Source organism: Mobula birostris, chromosome 5 (genome assembly GCF_030028105.1).
Source record: "Mobula birostris isolate sMobBir1 chromosome 5, sMobBir1.hap1, whole genome shotgun sequence".
Lineage (NCBI taxonomy): Eukaryota > Metazoa > Chordata > Chondrichthyes > Myliobatiformes > Myliobatidae > Mobula > Mobula birostris.
In genome coordinates, this window is record NC_092374.1 from 207,664,990 (window position 1) to 207,689,411 (window position 24,422).

The following is a 24,422-nucleotide window of genomic DNA, read 5'->3' on the forward strand; positions in this document are numbered from 1 at the left end:
TAAAGCATCAAGTTGGGTAGGTCACCGGGACCAGACGAGATGTACCTCAGGCTACTGTGGGAGGCGAGGGAGGAGATTGCTGAGCCTCTGGCGATGATCTTTGCATCATCAATGGGAACGGGAGAGGTTCCGGAGGATTGGAGGGTTGCGGATGTTGTTCCTTTATTCAAGAAAGGGAGTAGAGATAGCCCAGAAAATTATAGAGCTGTGAGTCTTACTTCAGTGGTTGGTAAGTTGATGGAGAAGATCCTGAGAGCCAGGATTTATGAACATTTGCAGAGGCATAATATGATTAGGAATAGTCAGCATGGTTTGTCAAAGGCAGGCCGTGCCTTACAAGTCTGATTGAATTTTTTGAGGATATGACTAAACACATTGATGAAAGTAGAGCAGTAGATAGTCATAGTCATAGTCATACTTTATTGATCCCAGGGGGAAATTGGTTTTCATTACAGTTGCACCATATATAATAAATAGTAATAGTAATAGTACCATAAATAGTTAAATAGTAATATGATGTAGATGCAGCAAGGCATTTGATAAGGTACCCCATGCAAGGCTTATTGAGAAAGTAAGGGGGCATGGGATCCAAGGGGACATTGCTTTGTGGATCCAGAACTGGCTTGCCCACAGAAGGCAAAGAGTGGTTGTAGACGGGTCATATTCTGCATGGAGGTTGGTCACCAGTGGTGTGCCTCAGGGATCTGTTCTGGGACCCCTTCTCTTCGTGATTTGTATAAATGACCTGGATGAGGAAGTGGAGGGATGGGTTAGTAAATTTGCTGATGACACAAAGGTTGGGGGTGTTGTGGATAGTGTGGAGGGCTGTCAGAATTTACAGCGGGACATTGATAGGATGCAAAACTGGACTGAGAAGTGGCAGATGGATTTCAAACCAAATAAGTGTGAAGTGGTTCATTTTGGTAGGTCAAATATGATGGCAGAATATAATATTAATGGTAAGACTCTCGGCAGTGTGGAGGATCAGAGGGATCTTGGGGTTCGAGTCCATAGGACACTCAAAGCAGCTGCGCAGGTTGACTCTGTGGTTAAGAAGGCATACGGTGTATTGGCCTTCATCAATCGTGGAACTGAATTTAGGAGCTGAGAGGTAATGTTGCAGCTATATAGGTTCCTGGTCAGACCCCACTTGGAGTACTGTGCTCAGTTCTGGTCACCTCACTACAGGAAGGATGTGGAAGCCATAGAAAGGGTGCAGAGGAGATTTACAAGGATGTTACCTGGATTGGGGAGCGTGCCTTATGAGAATAGGTTGAGTGAACTTGGACTTTTTTCCTTGGAGCGACGGAGGATGAGAGGTAACCTGACAGAGGTGTATAAGATGATGAGAGGCATTGATCGTGTGGATAGCCGGAGGCTTTTTCCCAGGGCTGAAATGGCTAACACGAGAGGGAACAGTTTTAAGGTGCTTGGAAGTAGGTATAGTGGGGATGTCAGGGGTAAGTTTTTTATGCAGAGAGTGGTGAGTGTGTGGAATGGGCTGCCGGTGTCTGTGATAGAGGTGGATACCATGGGGTCTTTTAAGAGACTCCCGGATAGGTACATGGAGCTGTGGGTAATGCTTGGTAATTTCTAAAGCCAGTACATGTTTGGTAGAGTATTGTGGGCCGAATGGCCTGTATTGTTCTGTAGGTTTTCTATGTTTCTCTGAAACTTTAACTGTACTCTATTCCACAGATGCTGCCTGGCCTGCTGAGTTCCTCCAGCATGTTGTGTGTATTGCTCCGATTTCCAGCATCTGCAGATTTTCTCTTGTTTGGAGCTATTATCCTGCTGTACTCTTTGTTATTCTGTATATATGCCTTTGACCACTACCCTCTGTTTTCATGGTCAAGCCAGTTCTGACTCCAAACGTCCAAATCAGCAGGGACCTCAGGAAGAGCCTCCCGTGATGAGTCTGCTCTCCTAATCTGTCTAACTCCTTCTGTCACCTCTCTTCTTCAAAACTATCCGCCCCTCCACCCATCTTCAAATCATCCACAAACTTTGCAACAAAGCCATCAATTCCATCATATACTACATTGACATATAACATAAAAAGAGCCAACACAGACTTCATACTTTATTGTTGCCAAACAATTGATACTAGAGTGTACAATCATCACAGTGATATTTGATTCTGACCCCTGTGGAACACCACTAGTCATCGGCAACCAACCAGAAAATACTCTTTTTATTCCCATTTATGCTTTATCCATGCTAGAATCTTTGTCGTAATACCACGGGCTATTAACTTGTTAAGCAGCCTCATGTGTGGCACCTTGTCAAAGGCCTTCTGAAAGTCCAAGTTCACAACATCAACCGATTCTCCTTTGTCTATCCTGCTTGTAATTTCTTCAAAGAGTTCCTACAGATTTGTCAGACAAGATTTTCCTTGAGGAAACCATGCTGACTACAGCCTATTTTAGCATGTGCCTCCAAGTATCACAAAAACACATCCTTAACAATTGATTCCAACATCTTCCCAACCATTGTGGTCAGATTAACTGGCTGATAATTTCCTTTCTTCTGCCTCTCTCCCTTCTTGAACAGTTGAGTGACATTTGCAATTTTCCAGTCTTCCAGAACCTTTCCAGAATCTAGTGATTCTTAAAAGATCATTACTAATGCAAGCACAATCTCTTCACCACTTTCAGAACCCTGGGGTCTACACCATCTGGTCCAGGTGACTTATCAACCTTCAGATCTTTCAGTTTCCCAAGAACCTTCTCCCTAGTTATGGTAACATCACACACTGCATGGCCCTTGACACTTCAAACTTCTAGCATTACATCTAGTGTTGCCACAGTGAAGACTGATGCAAAATACTCATTCGGTTTGTCAAGCAACACACATCAAAGTTGCTGGAGAACACAGCAGGCCAGGCAGCATCTCTAGGAAGAGGTACAGTCGACGTTTTGGGCCGAGACCCTTCGTCAGGACTAACTGAAGGAAGAGCTAGTAAGAGATTTGAAAGTGGGAGGGGGAGGGGGAGATCTCGGCCCGAAATGTCGACTGTACCTCTTCCTAGAGATGCTGCCTGGCCTGCTGCGTTCACCAGCAACTTTGATGTGTGTTGCTTGGATTTCCAGCATCTGCAGAATTCCTCGTGTTTGCATTCAGTTTGTCCACCATTTCCACCCCCCATTACTCCCTCGCCAATATTGTTCTCCAGCAGACCGATAACTACTCTCACTTGTCTTTTACACTTTAGACATCTGAAGAAACTTTTGGTATCCTCTTCAATATTATTGGCTAGCTTGCTTTCGTACTCCATCTCTTCCTTCTTAATGAGTCTTTTTTCACCAGGGAGAGAGCCATCTGTTCAATTGGTACCCCATCCCATGCACTCCTCCCCAAACATTCTGTTTCCCCACCAGTGTCACCATGGTGAATCAGTTATGCAGCTCACCCCAAACCCACCCACAGGGGCCAGGGCAGTGGCAGACACCCCCACTCACACCTTTCCCCTCACATCAGCACCTTCTGAAGCAACACTCACAACGCGCTGGAGGAACTCAGCAGGTCGGCCAGGAGCCGTAGCCGAGGGTTCCGGCCCGGAATGTCGACTGATCGTTTCCACGGATACTGCCCGACCTGCTGAGTTCCTCCAACATGTTGTGCGTGTTGCTTTGACCCCAGCACCTGCAGAGTATTTTGTTTAGCAGCTTCTGAAGGCAGCACAGTGGTTCACGTAACACTTTACGCAGCCAGAGACCTACGTTCAATTCCCGCCTCTGGCTGTAAGGAGTTTCTACATCTTCCCCGTGACCATGTGCATTTCCTTTGGGTGCTTATCTTCAAATTCAAGTTTATTGTCATCTGACTGTACGTATATACAACAAATAAAACAACATCCCTCTGGACTGCAGTGCAGCCAGAAAGCAGAGATCACAAACAGCACAAAATCTAACAGTATAATAATAAAATAAAATTCAAACTGAGCAGCGCAGGTAAACAGCAAACAGCTCACTGTCCCAGTGACTAGACCTCGGTGCTGGCAGGACAGGGGCTTCAAAGGTCTCACAGCCCGAGGGCAGAGGCTGTTACCCAGTCAGCTGGTCCTAGTGCTGATGTTTCTGCACCTATTTCCTCAAGAAATTGTGGGATCAGTGGTGGGTTACAGAGATTGTGGGACGGGTGGTGTTCACAGACACTGTGGGGTGGGTGGTGTTCACAGACACTGTGGGGTGGGTGGTGTTTACAGACACTGTGGGGTGGGTGGTGTTTACAGAGATTGTGGGACGGGTGGTGGGTCACAGACACTGTGGGGTGGGTGGTGCTCACAGACACTGTGGGATGGGTGGTGCTTACAGAGATTGTGGGACGGGTGGTGTTTACAGAGATTGTGGGACGGGTGGTGTTCACAGACACTGTGGGACGGGTGGTGCTTACAGAGATTGTGGGACGGGTGGTGTTTACAGAGATTGTGGGACGGGTGGTGTTCACAGACACTGTGGGGTGGGTGGTATTTACAGAGATTGTGGGACGGGTGGTGGGTCACAGACACTGTGGGGTGGGTGGTGTTCACAGACACTGTGGGACGGGTGGTGTTTACAGAGATTGTGGGACGGGTGGTGTTCACAGACACTGTGGGGTGGGTGGTGTTTATAGAGATTGTGGGACGGGTGGTGGGTCACAGACACTGTGGGACGGGTGGTGTTCACAGACACTGTGGGACGGGTGGTGCTTACAGAGATTGTGGGACGGGTGGTGTTTACAGAGATTGTGTGATGGGTGGTGGGTCACAGAGACTGTGGGGTGGGTGGTGTTCACAGACACTGTGGGGTGGGTGGTGTTCACAGACACTGTGGGATGGGTGGTGTTTACAGAGATTGTGGGGTGGGTGGTGGGTCACAGAGACTGTCGGGTGGGTGGTGTTTACAGACACTGTGGGGTGGGTAGTGTTTACAGAGATTGTGGGACGGGTGGTGTTTACAGAGACTGTGGGGTGGGTGGTGGGTCACAGACACTGTGGGACGGGTGGTGCTTACAGACACTGTGGGGTGGGTAGTGTTTACAGAGATTGTGGGACGGGTGGTGTTTACAGAGACTGTGGGGTGGGTGGTGGGTCACAGACACTATGGGACGGGTGGTGCTTACAGAGATTGTGGGACGGATGGTGTTTACAGAGATTGTGTGATGGGTGGTGGGTCACAGAGACTGTGGGGTGGGTGGTGTTTACAGAGATTGGGTGGTGGGTCACAGAGACTGTGGGGTGGGTGGTGCTCACAGACACTGTGGGGTGGGTGGTGTTTACAGAGATTGTGGGACGGATGGTGTTTACAGAGATTGTGTGATGGGTGGTGGGTCACAGAAACTGTGGGGTGGGTGGTGTTTACAGAGATTGGGTGGTGGGTCACAGAGACTGTGGGACGAGTGGTGCTCACAGACACTGTGGGGTGGGTGGTGTTTACAGAGATTGTGGGGTGGGTGGTGCTCACAGACACAGTGGGGTGGGTGGTGTTCACAGACACTGTGGGACGGGTGGTGCTTACAGAGATTGTGGGACGGGTGGTGGGTCACAGAGACTGTGGGACGGGTGGTGGCTCACAGACACTGTGGGGTGGGTGGTGTTCACAGACACTGTGGGACGGGTGGTGCTTACAGAGATTGTGGGATGGGTGGTGTTTACAGAGATTGTGTGATGGGTGGTGGGTCACAGAGACTGTGGGGTGGGTGGTGTTCACAGACACTGTGGGGTGGGTGGTGCTCACAGACACTGTGGGACGGGTGGTGTTTACAGACACTGTGGGGTGGGTGGTGTTCACAGACACTGTGGGGTGGGTGGTGCTCACAGACACTGTGGGACGGGTGGTGCTCACAGACACTGTGGGGTGGGTGGTGTTCACAGACACTGTGGGGTGGGTGGTGTTTACAGAGATTGTGGGACGGGTGGTGGGTCACAGACACTGTGGGGTGGGTGGTGCTCACAGACACTGTGGGACGGGTGGTGCTTACAGAGATTGTGGGACGGGTGGTGTTTACAGAGATTGTGGGACGGGTGGTGTTCACAGACACTGTGGGGTGGGTGGTATTTACAGAGATTGTGGGACGGGTGGTGGGTCACAGACACTGTGGGGTGGGTGGTGTTCACAGACACTGTGGGACGGGTGGTGCTTACAGAGATTGTGGGACGGGTGGTGTTTACAGAGATTGTGGGACGGGTGGTGTTCACAGACACTGTGGGGTGGGTGGTGTTTACAGAGATTGTGGGACGGGTGGTGGGTCACAGAGACTGTGGGGTGGGTGGTGTTCACAGACACTGTGGGGTGGGTGGTGTTCACAGACACTGTGGGACGGGTGGTGTTTACAGAGATTGTGGGGTGGGTGGTGGGTCACAGAGACTGTGGGGTGGGTGGTGTTTACAGACACTGTGGGGTGGGTAGTGTTTACAGAGATTGTGGGACGGGTGGTGTTTACAGAGACTGTGGGGTGGGTGGTGTGTCACAGACACTGTGGGACGGGTGGTGCTTACAGAGATTGTGGGACGGATGGTGTTTACAGAGATTGTGTGATGGGTGGTGGGTCACAGAGACTGTGGGGTGGGTGGTGTTTACAGAGATTGGGTGGTGGGTCACAGAGACTGTGGGGTGGGTGGTGCTCACAGACACTGTGGGGTGGGTGGTGTTTACAGAGATTGTGGGACGGATGGTGTTTACAGAGATTGTGTGATGGGTGGTGGGTCACAGAGACTGTGGGGTGGGTGGTGTTTACAGAGATTGGGTGGTGGGTCACAGAGACTGTGGGACGAGTGGTGCTCACAGACACAGTGGGGTGGGTGGTGTTTACAGAGATTGTGGGACGGGTGGTGTTTACAGAGATTGTGTGATGGGTGGTGGGTCACAGAGACTGTGGGACGGGTGGTGGCTCACAGACACTGTGGGGTGGGTGGTGTTCACAGACACTGTGGGACGGGTGGTGCTTACAGAGATTGTGGGATGGGTGGTGTTTACAGAGATTGTGTGATGGGTGGTGGGTCACAGAGACTGTGGGGTGGGTGGTGTTCACAGACACTGTGGGGTGGGTGGTGCTCACAGACACTGTGGGACGGGTGGTGCTTACAGACACTGTGGGGTGGGTGGTGTTCACAGACACTGTGGGGTGGGTGGTGGGTCACAGACACTGTGGGGTGGGTGGTGTTTACAGAGATTGTGGGGTGGGTGGTGCTCACAGACACTGTGGGATGGGTGGTGTTCACAGACACTGTGGGGTGGGTGGTGCTCACAGACACTGTGGGACGGGTGGTGTTCACAGACACTGTGGGACGGGTGGTGTTCACAGACACTGTGGGGTGGGTGGTGCTCACAGACACTGTGGGACGGGTGGTGTTCACAGACACTGTGGGATGTGTGGTGTTCACAGACACTGTGGGACGGGTGGTGCTCACAGACACTGTGGGGTGGGTGGTGCTTACAGAGATTGTGGGACGGGTGGTGTTTACAGAGATTGTGTGACGGGTGGTGGGTCACAGAGACTGTGGGGTGGGTGGTGTTCACAGACACTGTGGGGTGGGTGGTGCTCACAGACACTGTGGGACGGGTGGTGTTTACAGACACTGTGGGGTGGGTGGTGTTCACAGACACTGTGGGGTGGGTGGTGGGTCACAGACACTGTGGGGTGGGTGGTGTTTACAGAGATTGTGGGGTGGGTGGTGCTCACAGACACTGTGGGATGTGTGGTGTTCACAGACACTGTGGGGTGGGTGGTGCTCACAGACACTGTAGGACGGGTGGTGTTCACAGTCACTGTGGGGTGGGTGGTGTTCACAGAGACTGTGGGACGAGTGGTGTTCACAGAGATTGTGGGGTGGGTGGTGTTCACAGACACTGTGGGGTGGGTGGTGCTCACAGACACTGTGGGACGGGTGGTGTTCACAGACACTGTGGGGTGGGTGGTGCTCACAGACACTGTGGGACGGGTGGTGCTCACAGACACTGTGGGACGGGTGGTGGGTCACAGACACTGTGGGGTGGGTGGTGTTCACAGAGATTGTGGGACGGGTGGTGTTCACAGACACTGTGGGGTGGGTGGTGCTCACAGACACTGTGGGGTGGGTGGTGTTCACAGAGACTGTGGGACGGGTGGTGCTCACAGACACTGTGGGACGGGTGGTGCTCACAGACACTGTGGGGTGTGTGGTGTTCACAGACACTGTGGGGTGGGTGGTGTTCACAGACACTGTGGGGTGGGTGGTGTTTACAGAGATTGTGGGGTGGGTGGTGTTTACAGACACTGTGGGACGGGTGGTGTTTACAGAGATTGTGGGGTGGGTGGTGCTCACAGACACTGTGGGACGGGTGGTGCTTACAGAGATTGTGGGATGGGTGGTGTTTACAGAGATTGTGTGATGGGTGGTGGGTCACAGAGACTGTGGGGTGGGTGGTGCTCACAGACGCTGTGGGGTGGGTGGTGCACACAGACGCTGTGGGACGGGTGGTGTTTACAGACGCTGTGGGGTGGGTGGTGTTCACAGACGCTGTGGGGTGGGTGGTGGGTCACAGACACTGTGGGGTGGGTGGTGTTTACAGAGATTGTGGGGTGGGTGGTGCTCACAGACACTGTGGGATGTGTGGTGCTCACAGACACTGTGGGGTGGGTGGTGCTCACAGACACTGTGGGACGGGTGGTGTTCACAGACACTGTGGGGTGGGTGGTGCTCACAGACACTGTGGGACGGGTGGTGCTCACAGACACTGTGGGATGTGTGGTGTTCACAGACACTGTGGGATGTGTGGTGTTCACAGACACTGTGGGACGGGTGGTGTTCACAGACACTGTGGGACGTGTGGTGTTCACAGACACTGTGGGACGGGTGGTGCTTATAGAGATTGTGGGACGGGTGGTGTTTACAGAGATTGTGTGATGGGTGGTGGGTCACAGAGACTGTGGGGTGGGTGGTGTTCACAGACACTGTGGGGTGGGTGGTGCTCACAGACACTGTGGGACGGGTGGTGTTTACAGACACTGTGGGGTGGGTGGTGTTCACAGACACTGTGGGGTGGGTGGTGGGTCACAGACACTGGGGTGGGTGGTGTTTACAGAGATTGTGGGGTGGGTGGTGCTCACAGACACTGTGGGATGTGTGGTGTTCACAGACACTGTGGGGTGGGTGGTGCTCACAGACACTGTGGGACGGGTGGTGTTCACAGTCACTGTGGGGTGGGTGGTGTTCACAGACACTGTGGGACGTGTGGTGTTCACAGACACTGGGGTGGGTGGTGTTCACAGACACTGTGGGACGGGTGGTGCTCACAGACACTGTGGGACGGGTGGTGGGTCACAGACACTGTGGGGTGGGTGGTGTTCACAGACACTGTGGGGTGGGTGGTGTTTACAGAGATTGTGGGACGGGTGGTGTTTACAGAGATTGTGTGATGGGTGGTGGGTCACAGAGACTGTGGGGTGGGTGGTGTTTACAGAGATTGGGTGGTGGGTCACAGAGACTGTGGGGTGGGTGGTGCTCACAGACACTGTGGGGTGGGTGGTGTTTACAGAGATTGTGGGACGGATGGTGTTTACAGAGATTGTGTGATGGGTGGTGGGTCACAGAGACTGTGGGGTGGGTGGTGTTTACAGAGATTGGGTGGTGGGTCACAGAGACTGTGGGACGAGTGGTGCTCACAGACACTGTGGGGTGGGTGGTGTTTACAGAGATTGTGGGGTGGGTGGTGCTCACAGACACAGTGGGGTGGGTGGTGTTTACAGAGATTGTGGGACGGGTGGTGTTTACAGAGATTGTGGGACGGGTGGTGGGTCACAGAGACTGTGGGACGGGTGGTGGCTCACAGACACTGTGGGGTGGGTGGTGTTCACAGACACTGTGGGACGGGTGGTGCTTACAGAGATTGTGGGACGGGTGGTGTTTACAGAGATTGTGTGATGGGTGGTGGGTCACAGAGACTGTGGGGTGGGTGGTGTTCACAGACACTGTGGGGTGGGTGGTGCTCACAGACACTGTGGGACGGGTGGTGTTTACAGACACTGTGGGGTGGGTGGTGTTCACAGACACTGTGGGGTGGGTGGTGCTCACAGACACTGTGGGACGGGTGGTGTTCACAGACACTGTGGGATGTGTGGTGTTCACAGACACTGTGGGACGGGTGGTGCTCACAGACACTGTGGGGTGGGTGGTGCTTACAGAGATTGTGGGACGGGTGGTGTTTACAGAGATTGTGTGATGGGTGGTGTGTCACAGAGACTGTGGGGTGGGTGGTGTTCACAGACACTGTGGGGTGGGTGGTGCTCACAGACACTGTGGGACGGGTGGTGTTTACAGACACTGTGGGGTGGGTGGTGTTCACAGACACTGTGGGGTGGGTGGTGGGTCACAGACACTGTGGGTTGGGTGGTGTTTACAGAGATTGTGGGGTGGGTGGTGCTCACAGACACTGTGGGATGTGTGGTGTTCACAGACACTGTGGGGTGGGTGGTGCTCACAGACACTGTGGGACGGGTGGTGTTCACAGACACTGTGGGGTGGGTGGTGTTCACAGAGACTGTGGGACGAGTGGTGTTCACAGAGATTGTGGGGTGGGTGGTGTTCACAGACACTGTGGGGTGGGTGGTGCTCACAGACACTGTGGGACGGGTGGTGTTCACAGACACTGTGGGGTGGGTGGTGCTCACAGACACTGTGGGACGGGTGGTGCTCACAGACACTGTGGGACGGGTGGTGGGTCACAGACACTGTGGGGTGGGTGGTGTTCACAGAGATTGTGGGACGGGTGGTGTTCACAGACACTGGGGTGGGTGGTGCTCACAGACACTGTGGGACGGGTGGTGTTCACAGACACTGTGGGGTGGGTGGTGTTCACAGACACTGTGGGACGGGTGGTGTTCACAGACACTGTGGGGTGTGTGGTGTTCACAGACACTGTGGGGTGGATGGTGCTCACAGACACTGTGGGGTGTGTGGTGTTCACAGACACTGTGGGGTGGGTGGTGTTCACAGAGACTGTGGGACGGGTGGTGCTCACAGACACTGTGGGACGGGTGGTGCTCACAGACACTGTGGGGTGGGTGGTGCTCACAGACACTGTGGGGTGGGTGGTGTTCACAGAGATTGTGGGGTGGGTGGTGTTTACAGAGATTGTGGGGTGGGTGGTGCTCACAGACACTGTGGGACGGGTGGTGCTCACAGAGATTGTGGGATGGGTGGTGTTTACAGAGATTGTGTGATGGGTGGTGGGTCACAGAGACTGTGGGGTGGGTGGTGTTCACAGACACTGTGGGGTGGGTGGTGCTCACAGACACTGTGGGACGGGTGGTGTTTACAGACGCTGTGGGGTGGGTGGTGCACACAGACGCTGTGGGGTGGGTGGTGTTCACAGACGCTGTGGGGTGGGTGGTGGGTCACAGACACTGTGGGGTGGGTGGTGTTTACAGAGATTGTGGGGTGGGTGGTGCTCACAGACACTGTGGGATGTGTGGTGCTCACAGACACTGTGGGGTGGGTGGTGCTCACAGACACTGTGGGACGGGTGGTGTTCACAGACACTGTGGGGTGGGTGGTGCTCACAGACACTGTGGGGTGGGTGGTGCTCACAGACACTGTGGGACGGGTGGTGTTCACAGACACTGTGGGACGTGTGGTGTTCACAGACACTGTGGGACGGGTGGTGTTCACAGACACTGTGGGACGGGTGGTGTTCACAGACACTGTGGGACGGGTGGTGCTTATAGAGATTGTGGGACGGGTGGTGTTTACAGAGATTGTGTGATGGGTGGTGGGTCACAGAGACTGTGGGGTGGGTGGTGTTCACAGACACTGTGGGGTGGGTGGTGCTCACAGACACTGTGGGACGGGTGGTGTTTACAGACACTGTGGGGTGGGTGGTGTTCACAGACACTGTGGGGTGGGTGGTGGGTCACAGACACTGTGGGGTGGGTGGTGTTTACAGAGATTGTGGGGTGGGTGGTGCTCACAGACACTGTGGGATGTGTGGTGTTCACAGACACTGTGGGGTGGGTGGTGCTCACAGACACTGTGGGACGGGTGGTGTTCACAGTCACTGTGGGGTGGGTGGTGTTCACAGACACTGTGGGACGTGTGGTGTTCACAGACACTGGGGTGGGTGGTGTTCACAGACACTGTGGGACGGGTGGTGCTCACAGACACTGTGGGACGGGTGGTGGGTCACAGACACTGTGGGGTGGGTGGTGTTCACAGACACTGTGGGGTGGGTGGTGTTTACAGAGATTGTGGGACGGGTGGTGTTCACGGACACTGTGGGGTGGGTGGTGCTCACGGACACTGTGGGGTGGGTGGTGCTCACGGACACTGTGGGACGGGTGGTGCTCACGGACACTGTGGGACGGGTGGTGTTCACGGACACTGTGGGATGGGTGGTGCTCACGGACACTGTGGGACGGGTGGTGCTCACAGACACTGTGGGGTGGGTGGTGTTTACAGAGACTGTGGGGTGGGTGGTGTTTACAGACACTGTGGGACGGGTGGTGTTTACAGAGATTGTGGGGTGGGTGGTGCTCACAGACACTGTGGGACGGGTGGTGTTTACAGACACTGTGGGGTGGGTGGTGTTCACAGAGACTGTGGGACGGGTGATGCTCACAGACACTGTGGGACGGGTGGTGTTTACAGACACTGTGGGGTGGGTGGTGCTCACAGACACTGTGGGACGGGTGGTGTTCACAGACACTGTGGGGTGGGTGGTGTTCACAGACACTGTGGGACGGGTGGTGTTCACAGACACTGTGGGGTGTGTGGTGTTCACAGACACTGTGGGACGGGTGGTGCTTACAGAGATTGTGGGACGGGTGGTGGGTCACAGACACTGTGGGACGGGTGGTGTTCACAGACACTGTGGGGTGGGTGGTGTTCACAGACACTGTGGGACGGGTGGTGTTCACAGACACTGTGGGACGGGTGGTGCTCACAGAGATTGTGGGACGGGTGGTGCTCACAGACACTGTGGGGTGTGTGGTGTTCACAGACACTGTGGGGTGGGTGGTGTTCACAGAGATTGTGGGGTGGGTAGTGTTCACAGACACTGTGGGACGGGTGGTGGGTCACAGACACTGTGGGACGGGTGGTGTCACAGACACTGTGGGACGGGTGGTGGGTCACAGACACTGTGGGACGGGTGGTGTTCACAGACACTGTGGGGCGGGTGGTGTTCACAGACACTGTGGGACGGGCGGTGCTCACAGACACTGTGGGACGGGTGGTGTTCACAGACACTGTGGGACGGGTGGTGTTCACAGACACTGTGGGGTGGGTGGTGTTCACAGACACTGTGGGACGGGTGGTGTTCACAGACACTGTGGGGTGGGTGGTGCTCACAGACACTGTGGGGTGTGTGGTGTTCACAGACACTGTGGGGTGGGTGGTGTTCACAGAGACTGTGGGACGGGTGGTGCTCACAGACACTGTGGGACGGGTGGTGCTCACAGACACTGTGGGGTGGGTGGTGTTTACAGAGATTGTGGGGTGGGTGGTGTTTACAGACACTATGGGACGGGTGGTGTTTACAGAGATTGTGGGGTGGGTGGTGCTCACAGACACTGTGGGACGGGTGGTGCTTACAGACACTGTGGGGTGTGTGGTGTTCACAGACACTGTGGGGTGGGTGGTGTTCACAGACACTGTGGGACGGGTGGTGCTCACAGACACTGTGGGGTGTGTGGTGTTCACAGACACTGTGGGGTGGGTGGTGTTCACAGACACTGTGGGACGGGTGGTGTTTACAGACACTGTGGGGTGTGTGGTGTTCACAGACACTGTGGGGTGGGTGGTGTTCACAGACACTGTGGGGTGGGTGGTGTTTACAGAGATTGTGGGACGGGTGGTGCTCACAGACACTGTGGGGTGGGTGGTGTTCACAGACACTGGGGTGTGTGGTGTTCACAGACACTGTGGGATGGGTGGTGTTTACAGAGATTGTGGGGTGGGTAGTGTTTACAGACACTGTGGGACGGGTGGTGTTCACAGACACTGTGGGGTGGGTGGTGCTCACAGACACTGTGGGGTGGGTGGTGCTCACAGACACTGTGGGACGGGTGGTGTTCACAGACACTGTGGGGTGGGTGGTGTTCACAGACACTGTGGGGTGGGTGGTGTTCACAGACACTGTGGGACGGGTGGTGTTCACAGACACTGTGGGGTGGGTGGTGCTCACAGACACTGTGGGGTGGGTGGTGTTCACAGACACTGTGGGGTGGGTGGTGCTCACAGACACTGTGGGGTGGGTGGTGTTCACAGACACTGTGGGACGGGTGGTGTTCACAGACACTGTGGGGTGGGTGGTGCTCACAGACACTGTGGGGTGGGTGGTGTTCACAGACACTGTGGGACGGGTGGTGTTCACAGACACTGTGGGGTGGGTGGTGCTCACAGACACTGTGGGGTGGGTGGTGTTCACAGACACTGTGGGACGGGTGGTGTTCACAGACACTGTGGGACGGGTGGTGGGTCACAGACACTGTGGGGTGGGTGGTGTTCACAGAGATTGTGGGGTGGGTGGTGTTCACAGACACTGTGGGGTGGGTGGTGCTCACAGACACTGTGGGACGGGTGGTGTTCACAGACACTGTGGGGTGGGTGGTGCTCACAGACACTGTGGGGTGGGTGGTGTTCACAGACACTGTGGGACGGGTGGTGTTCACAGACACTGTGGGGTGGTGTGTTGTGATTGTCAACCCCGGTGATCCGCTTTGTGATTTTTATTCTCCTCTGTGGGGTTTTACAGTCCGGTGCTTTGCCGCTTCCATCCCACACTGTGTTGTTCCTGTAGAATGTTGTTGGAATGGGGTGGGGGGGTGGAATATTGGACAATCTCAGAGAGTGGCGATGCTCCGTGCCTGCCTCACGCATTCCAAAGAAATCAGAGTTTGTAAGAGTGAGTCAGCCTTGGGCACAAGAGATCCTGATGCTGGAAATCCAGAGCAACACACACATACACACACACACACACAGACACACACACACACACAGACATGCATACGCACACACAGACACGCACACACACACATGCACACACACACGCACATGCACACGCAGACAGACACACACACACAGACACACACACACACACAGAGACACACACAGACACACACACACACGGACACACAGACACACACACACACACACACAATGCTGCAGAAAATCAGCAGGCCACGCAGCATTTATGGAGAGGAATAAACAGTTGACGTTTAAAGCCAAGAGCCTTCATCAGGACTGCAAAGGAAGGGGGCAAAAATCAGAATAAGAAGGTGTGTGGTCAGATTATCTCGTATTCTGCTGCTTTGAGGAAGAAGCTGAAGTAGGAGGAGTTGGTAATTGTGGACAAGATTAAGGAAGTTGATAAGAAATATGTTACAGCTCCCTCTGAGCAGTTATATAAACAAAGAACTGAACCTCAAATGGAACACAGTTCAGTGATCCCCATCTGTAATTTCTTATCACCTGTCCAGCTCCTGGCTCCATCCCTCCCCCTCCTGTCTTCTCCTATCATTTTGGATCTCCCCCTCCCCCTCCAACTTTCAAATCTCTTACTCACTCTTCCTTCAGTTAGTCCTGACGAAGGGTCTCGGCCTGAAACGTCGACTGTACCTCTTCCTAGAGATGCTGCCTGGCCTGCTGCGTTCACCAGCAACTTTGATGTGTGTTGCTTGAATTTCCAGCATCTGCAGAATTCCTGTTGTTTGCGTTTCAAATGGAACACAGTTTATTACTTTCATCCTCGATTGTAAACCAATTAAAGAAAACAAGAAGTGAATTTTATGTACACAGTGACAAAATTGGCAAACTGTTGGCTAATCAATTGAAGTCTAATTATGCTAAATCTCAAATTAATCAGATTTACAATCAAAATGACCGACTGATACTTGATCATGTGGGGATTAATCAAACTTTCTTTGGTTTCTATTCTTCTTTATATCAATCAGAGTATCCTCGAGACTCTAAATATATGAATGATTTTTTAGATAACCTAGACTTCCCTGAGATTTCACAGGATGTATCTTCTATGCTAGATACTCCCATTACTACTGATGAGATTAAGAATGTTATTTCCTCTATGAACCTGGGGAAAGCTCCTGGCCCTGATGGGTTTACTGTAGAATTTTATAAATGTTTTGCACCTTCATTAATCCCTTGGTTTTGTAGGGTTTTCGAGGCTTCATTAAAACTTGGTAAACTTCCCGAATCTTTTAATAGAGCGTCAATCTCTCTAATATTAAAGAAGGATAAAGATCCTGCTCAATGTGCATCTTATAGACCAATATCTTTATTAAATGTTGACTCTAAAATTTTTTCTAAGTTATTAGCAAACAGATTAGAAAAAGTACTTCCTTTTATTATTTCGGAACACCAAACGGGTTTTATTAAAGGTCGTTACTCTTTTTATAACATTCGCACACTGTTAAATATTGTTTATACCTTCTCACAAAATGTTCCTAAGTGTGTTATCTCTTTAGATGCTGAGAAAGCTTTTGATAGAGCAGAATGGCCTTACTTATTTAAGGTGCTTGAAATGTTTAATTTTAGCTCGAAATTTATATCCTGGATCAAACTGTTATATCATTCTCCTGTGGCCTCGGTCCGTACTAACTCTCTAAGCTCACCTTTTTCCCCTCTTTTTCGAGGTACTCGACAAGGCTGTCCTCTTAGTCCTTTATTATTTGATATTGCATTAGAACCTCTTGCAATTGCCATTCAAGAATCTCCAAATATTACTGGGATAACTCGGGGCTTAAAATCCCATAAAATATCACTCTATGCTGATGATTTACTTTTATATATTTCTAATCCTCAAAAATCCATCCCTGCTGTTTTAGAGTTATTAGCACAATTTAGTCTCTTTTCAGGTTATAAATTAAATCTTAGTAAGAGTGAACTTTTCCCGATTAATAAACAACTTCCCTTATATCATAACTTTCCGTTTAAATTGATTAATAATTATTTTCATATCTTGGGATTAAAATTACTTGTAAACACAAAGATTTATTTAAGATTAACTTTTTACCTTTAATTGACCATATTATTCAACTTTCATCTAAATGGTTTCCTTTATATTTAACTTTGATTGGTCGTATTAATGCAGTTAAGGTGTTTTTTCTGCCAAAATTTCTATATATATTTCAGGCATTACCGATTTTTGTTCCAAAATCTTTTTTTGATAAAGTTGACTCAAAAATTTTTTCATTTATTTGGCAAAATAAAAACCCGAGACTGGGTAAAATACATTTACAGAAAGCTAAGAGAGATGGAGGTTTAGCATTACCTAACTTTAGATTCTATTATTGGGCAATCAATATTCGACATATGAAATTTTGGTTACTTGATCAGGATATACTATCCGTTCCTAAATGGGTAGCATTGGAATTACAATCTGCTCAGGGTTATACACTTGGCTCTATTTTAGGTTCCTTTCTTCCTTTTGATTTGAAACACCTTAAACAGGTATCTAACCCGATAGTTAAATATACCTTACGTATTTGGTTCCAATTCAGAAAATTTTTTGATCTTAACCAATTTGGGCTAGCGATTCCTATTTTAGGTAACATATTTTTTCCTCCCTCTTTTACGGATCGTGCTCTTCAAATTTGGAAGACTAAGGGTATTTCACGGTTTTTGGATTTATTTTTAGATGGTTCCCTTATGCCTTTTGAACAATTATCTAATAAATATAATTTATCAAGAATACATTTTTTTAGATATCTACAAGTTAGAAATTTCCTAAGTACTATACTTTCTTCTTTTCCAATGCTTCCTCCTACTTACATTTTAGATACTATGATTAACCTTAATACATGTCAGAAAGGTGCATCGGCTATGATTTATAATATTATTATGAAACTTAGGAAAGCTCCATTTGATAAGATTAGGGTAGATTGGGAACAGGAATTGGGGTCTATCATTTCCGTGGATGACTGGGGGCAGATTTTACAATTAGTCAATACTTCCTCTATCTGTGCTAAACATTCCCTAATTCAATTTAAAGTTGTTCATAGAGCACGTATGTCCAAAGATAAATTAGCTCGCTTTTATTCTCATATTAATCCTTTTTGTGATAGATGTCCGGGACAGATAGCCTCTTTAACTCATATGTTTTGGTCTTGTCCTACTCTGGAAACTTTTTGGAGAGACATTTTTAATATTATCTCCCAGGTATTGAATATAGATATCTCTCCTCACCCTATTACTGCTATCTTTGGACTACCTAAAATTTCCAGTAATCTTTCTCCTTCAGCCCGTAGAATGATTGCATTTCTTACTTTAATGGCGAAAAGATGTATCTTACAACATTGGAAAGAGCCTAATGCTCCAACTACCTTTTTTTGGTTTTCTCAGACGATATTATGCTTGAATTTGGAGAAAATTAGAAGTAATCTTTATGATTCCTCACTTAAATTTGAACAGACCTGGAAATCTTTTATTCAATATTTTTATTTAATATAATTTTTTTTCTTCTCTTTTTTGCTCCATATTTATATACCCTTCTTGTTTTTTTTTACTGTTTTTAATGGAGGTCGGGTTTGAGGACGTGATTTTAAGTTCTTTAACTCTATTTGGTTCCAAGTTAGCCCATTGCTTTGCTTTGCTTTTAGTTTAGTTGCACGGTGGTTTTTTTTGAGAGGGGGTTCTTTTCTCTCTCTCTCTCTCTCTCTCTCTCTCTCTCTCTCTCTCTCTCGTCTCTCTCTCTCTCTATATATATATATATATATATATATATATATATTAGTATACTATTATGTTACCTTAGTATGTTATGTTTAAATTACATTGTTTGTATCACTTTTTTTTCTGTATTAATATCTCTTGTAATTTTATTATATTCTAACAGTGTATTAGTGCCTATATGGCTTACCTTTTTGTATACTTATTCAATAAAAAGATTTAAAAAGAAAGAAAGAAGAAAAAGAAGGTGTGGAGGAGTGGGAGTAAACAGTGAGCATGCTATGTTGGTGTTGGAAGTGTGGCCACACTTGAGGGCTGTTCCTCGGACTGTGATGGCATTAATTTTGCTGACAAATAAAGCCAATCATTATCTTTGTAAATGAACAAACAGTTGGCATTTCAGGCTGAGACCCTTCTTCACGATCTCAGCCTGAAACATCGACTGTTTGTTCCTCTCCCTGGACACTGCCTGGCCTGCATTGTGTGTGTTACTCCAGATTTCCAGCAGTTGCTCAATTTCTTACGCCTATGATCTTTACTTTTTCTCCTGCAAGGGGCTGTGTGGGGAAGCCATTACGGTGACGAACGATAACGGTGGCAGGGATGATTGCAGGGCCGACAGGGAAGACTCCAGTGAGGAATTGATCCCAAAGGTTTTGGTACCACTTACTCCCTTGCCTGGGCTTTGAGCTCGGGCTGTGGGGGTTGTGAGAATGGGGTCGAACAGCCGCAGAACTGGTTTTGTCAGCTTTGCGTTCATGGAGTCACAGAACACTGCAGCACAGAAATAAGTCCTTCAGCCCATCTAGGCTGTGCTGGTCTTGTCACCTGCCTAGTCCTATTGACGCACTCGGACCACATCGCCTCCCACCCACATAGCTATCTGAACTTCTCCTGAATGCTGGAATTGCCCCCCCATTCACCAGTCGTGCTGACAGTTCGTTGCACATTCTCACATCGTCTGAATGAAGAAGTCCCCCTCAGGTTCACCTGAAACATTCTACCTTTCACCCTTAAACCACGACCACTAGTCATAGTCTCACCCAGCCTCAGTGGAAAAAGCCTGCTTCTGCTTATCCTATCGACGCCCCTGATAATTTTGTCTGTCAAATCTTCCCTCACCCTCCTACGCCCCAAGGATTAAAGTCCAAACCTATTCAACTTTTCCCGCACTCCTTCAATCCTTGCTGTAGGGAAGTGGCCGGAACTGCAGATGCTCCAAATTAGAACACACCTACTGTGGCTGAGTAAACACAGACATCAGCACAGGCCCCAGCTCTTGGCGAGGAACAAGGGGGGAGAAATCCACCTCACCCCCCACCCCCCACCTCTGTCTCCACCCTGCACCACTGATCCAGTACTGCTTACCTGGACAGGGTGCCACAGAGAGAGGCCATACGATGGGAGAGGTGATACAGAGATAGGGGCTGATTCTGACAGAGGGTCACACTGTGGGAGGGGTGGTACCGAGGGAGGGTCACACTGTGGGAGGGGTGGTACTGTGGGATGGTCACACTGTGGGAGGGGTGGTACCGAGGGAGGGTCACACTGTGGAAGGGGTGGTACCGTGGGAGGGTCACACTGTGGGGGGGGGTGGTACTGTGGGAGAGTCACACTGTGGGGGGGGGGTGGTACTGAGGGAGGGTCACACTGTGGGGGGGGTGGTACTGAGGGAGGGTCACACTGTGGGAGAGTCACACTGTGGGGGGGGGTGGTACTGAGGGATGGTCACACTGGGAGGGGTGGTACTGTGGGAGGGTCACACTGTGGGGGGGGGTGGTACTGAGGGAGAGTCACACTGTGGGAGGGGTGATACTGTGGGAGGGTCACACTGTGGGAGGGGGGTGGTACCGAGGGAGGGTCACACTGGGAGGGGTGGTACTGTGGGAGGGTCACACTGTGGGGGGGGGTGGTACTGAGGGAGAGTCACACTGTGGGAGGGGTGGTACTGAGGGAGTACTGTGCTGTGGGAGGGTGATAGAGTGGGAGCCATGGTACTACAGGAGGCCAGGCTGTGGGTGGATGGCAGCGAGGGAAGGTCAGGACTGTTGAAAGTGGTGAGTAGCCTGATCCAGGGGTATGGCTGATGAAAGAACGTGTCACTGCTTTCTCAGACAGCTGACTACCCATCCTATTGGAAAAACCATCAGAGTCAAACAGAGGAGATCACTAAACCACAAGACACAGGAGCAGAATTAGGCCATTCGGCCCATCGAGTCTGCACCTGGCTGATTTATTATCCCTTTCAACCCTACTCTCCTGTTTTCTCACTGTAACCTTTGATGCCCTGACTAATCAGAAACATCAACCTCCATTTTAAATACACTCAGGGACTGGGCATCACGCCCATCTGTGGCAACAAATTCCACAGATTCACCACCAAAAAAGTTCCTCCTTACCTGTATTCTAAAGCCTCTATCCTGTGGCTGTGCCCTCTGGTCCAAGACTCCCCTAGGAGAGGAATCATACCCTCCACTCCCACTCTCTCTCGGCCTTCCTCGTCAGCAACCTGGCCAATAAATTTGCACTATTTTCAACGTGTGGATTCTGAAATAAAAAAGTTCACAACACATGACATTGATATTAAATAAGATTCTGCAAAAAGCAACTTGTGGACATTTGTAAAAAGCAGAAGCTGTTAATTACCCAGATAAGACTGCTGAACAGCTCCTGACCCAGATCTGGGCCGTACCCTCCAAATATCCAGACCTGCCTCTTGGTGTTTTTGCACTACCTTACTTTCCATTTTTCTATTTTCTATTTATGATTTATAATTTAAATTTTTAATATTTACTATCGATTTGTAATCCAGGGAGCGGGAAGCACAGAATCAAATATCGCTGTGATGATTGTACGTTCTAGTATCAATTGTTTGGCGACAATAAAGTATAACTTTGAAAATCATACAGAGATACCTGTGAATCAATGTAATGAGGGAGTACATACTCACCCCAGAAGTCAGTGTCCGGACAGAGGCTTCCAGGGGACAGGCACAGGTTTTCACAGACAGTGTCCAGACAGAGTCTCCAGGAGAAAGGCAGAGGCTTCCCCAGTCAGTGTCCGGACAGAGGCTTCCAGGGGACAGGCACAGGTTTCCACAGACAGTGTCCAGACAGAGTCTCCAGGAGAAAGGCAGAGGCTTCCCCAGTCAGTGTCTGGACAGAGGCTTCCAGGGGACAGGCACAGGTTTCCACAGACAGTGTCCAGACAGAGTCTCCAGGAGAAAGGCAGAGGCTTCCCCAGTCAGTGTCTGGACAGAGGCTTCCAGGGGACAGGCAGAGGAACTTATAAGGCAAATGGAGAGTACTGGTGGAAAGTATCTAGACCGCGGCAGAAGACAAACAGTGTGACACACTGAGTTCAGAGCAGATGGTATCCAGAAAGGGGGTCCCAGGACACAGATGGAGGTCCTGATAAGACAGTGTGGCTGGGACAGATAGAGAGAAGGGATCAATTCTGAGAGTGTGATAGTGGCAGAGACAGCTGCTCAGCCTAGGGGCTGGTAGAACTGGTAAGACTGGTTTCATTACTCACAGAATGAAACAAAATTAGAATCAACTTTATTATCACCAGCATGTGAAGCAGCTGTGCATTCTATAAGAACTTCAGGACAGGGGACCAGGAATAGCTGGCAGCAGGATCCCAGACTGGGAATTCCTCATTCCTGAAGGGACAGGATCCCAGACTGGGAATGACTCACTCCTGGAGGGACAGCATCCCAGAGTGGGAATTTCTCATTCCTGGAGGGACAGCATCCCGGAGTGGGAATGACTCACTCCCAGAGGGTCAGCATCCCGGAGTGGGAATGACATTACCGAAGGGACGGGATCCTGAAGTGGGAATGACTCACACCTGAAAGGACAGGATCGTAGAGTGGGAATACTCACTCCCAGAGGAAGACGGGATCCCAGAATAGGACTGACTCAGTTCCAGAGGGACAGGATACCAGAATGTGAACTGCTCATTTCTGGAGGGACAGGATCCCGGACTGGGAATGATTCACTCCCAATGGGACGGGAGCCCGGGGTAAGAATTGCTCATTCTCAGAGTGGGAATGACTTACTCCGGAGAGACAGGATCCTGGAGCAGGAATGACTCACCCATGGAGGAACAGGATCTCGGAGTGGGAACAACTCACTCCCGGAGGGACGGGATCCCGGACTGGGAATGATTCATTCCCGGAGGAACAGGATGCCTCCCAGAGAGACAGCACCCCGGAGTGGGAATTGCTCATTACTCCCAGAGGGACAAAATTCCGGAGAGGCAGCAGCCTGAAGATTGACTGAGAAAAGTGAGAGGGGCGGTTACCCCACCAAGAAGCCCCGGCTCCACTTTCCAGCTGAGACATTCTGCTTTGCTCCTGGCTGAGTCCCTCCTGATCCCAAAACACTCTCCGCACCTCTCCTCATCCGACTGCCCTCACTGCTGTCAACTGAGCTCTCCCTGCCCATCAGCTTTCTCTCTGCCTGTCAGTTCTCTCCTGTCAGCTCTCTGTGCCTGTCAGCTCTCCCTCTCCCGTCAGCTCTCTCTGCCTGTCAGCTTTCTCTCTGCAAAACACATCAAAATTGCTGGTGAACGCAGCAGGCCAGGCAGCATCTGTAGGAAGAGGTACAGTCGACGTTTCAGGCCGAGACCCTGAGTCCTGACGAATGCTGCCTGGCCTGCTGCGTTCACCAGCAACTTTGATGTGTGTTGCTTGAATTTCCAGCATCTGCAGAATTCCTGTTGTTAGCTTTCTCTCTGCCCGTCAGCTCTCTGTGCCTGTCAGCTCTCTCTCTCCAGTCAGCTCTCTCTGCCTGTCAGCCATCTCTCTGCCTTTGAACTTTCTGCTTTTATGTGAGCTCTCTCTGCCTGTCAGTTGTCAGCATTTACTGCAACACAGCGCTTCTAAGAACAGCAAAGCTGCGAAGAGGAGCTTCCCATTTCAGTTTTGTTCTTACTGCAGACAGCTGAACACAGCCTCGCTCTGAACCCACATCCCCTACTCAGGGACGGAGTGTGCTGAGAATCGGGCTTGTTATCACTGGCACGTGTCGTGAAATTTGCTAACTTAGCAGCACCAGTTCAATGCAATACATACTCTTGAAGAAAGAAATATATAAAAAAATAATTATTATCCAGCGAGTGTCTTGCAGAGTTTGAGTCACACAGGAGCATAGTCCCAGCAGGTGCAGGGCAGCAGGGAAGCGGGAAGAGAGAGGGGAAATGAGGGATAAGAAAACCCAAGGAGGTAGTCCCTACACGTACAGAGACAGCATTAGTCAGTGGTGGTTTGAACACGGTACAGAGGTGTTAGGAGGAATTAGGGTATTAAATCCTGTCAACCACAGATTTTGCCATTGCTATCCTGCGTTCCTGTGTTTTCCTCCTACCCCTCTATCCCCTTCCCTGTCCACCTCCGTACAGGAGGTGTACTAGACCGTGCCCCATACAATTCACCCTCAGTATCTCTCCCCTCTCCACCCTGTGACCACCCACTGTCAGGACATCACCTCACCCACCCTCAGTGCCACTTACCATGAACCTTTCAACCTCGGCTCATTTGAAAATTACGTCCTTTCCGACTTCCTGATTCAGTCACAATAACATTTCAAGAAATTAAATTTATTATCAAAGAATGAAATGTCACCATACACCACCCTGAGATGCATTTTCTTGCAGGTGTTCACAGAAAAATAAAGAAATTTGATTGTATTTATGAAAAATTATACATTAACAAAGCCTGACATGCGCATAAAATTACAGATTATGCAAATAAATTCAAAGTTCAAAGAAACAG

At 50.5% G+C, this 24,422-nt stretch overlaps 1 protein-coding gene across 4 annotated transcripts in view; it reads right to left on the reverse strand.

Annotated features, from left to right (window-relative positions):
- The window catches only part of b3galt4 (UDP-Gal:betaGlcNAc beta 1,3-galactosyltransferase, polypeptide 4), a 34,981-nt gene extending 10,778 nt beyond the window's left edge, over positions 1–24,203 (reverse strand). Inside the window, exons 1-3 of one of the 4 annotated variants that reach the window (XM_072257416.1) lie at positions 24,161–24,203; positions 21,043–21,190; positions 15,522–15,659 (exon numbers count right to left, since the gene is read on the reverse strand). The gene's annotated coding sequence lies outside the window, so the exon portion shown is untranslated. Of the gene's footprint in view, positions 1–15,521; positions 15,660–21,042; positions 21,191–21,289; positions 21,310–21,593; positions 22,044–24,160 lie in introns of those variants that run through there. The other 3 variants (XM_072257414.1, XM_072257415.1, XM_072257418.1) reach the window with 3 other exon arrangements.
- Positions 24,204–24,422: the final 219 nt, after the last annotated feature.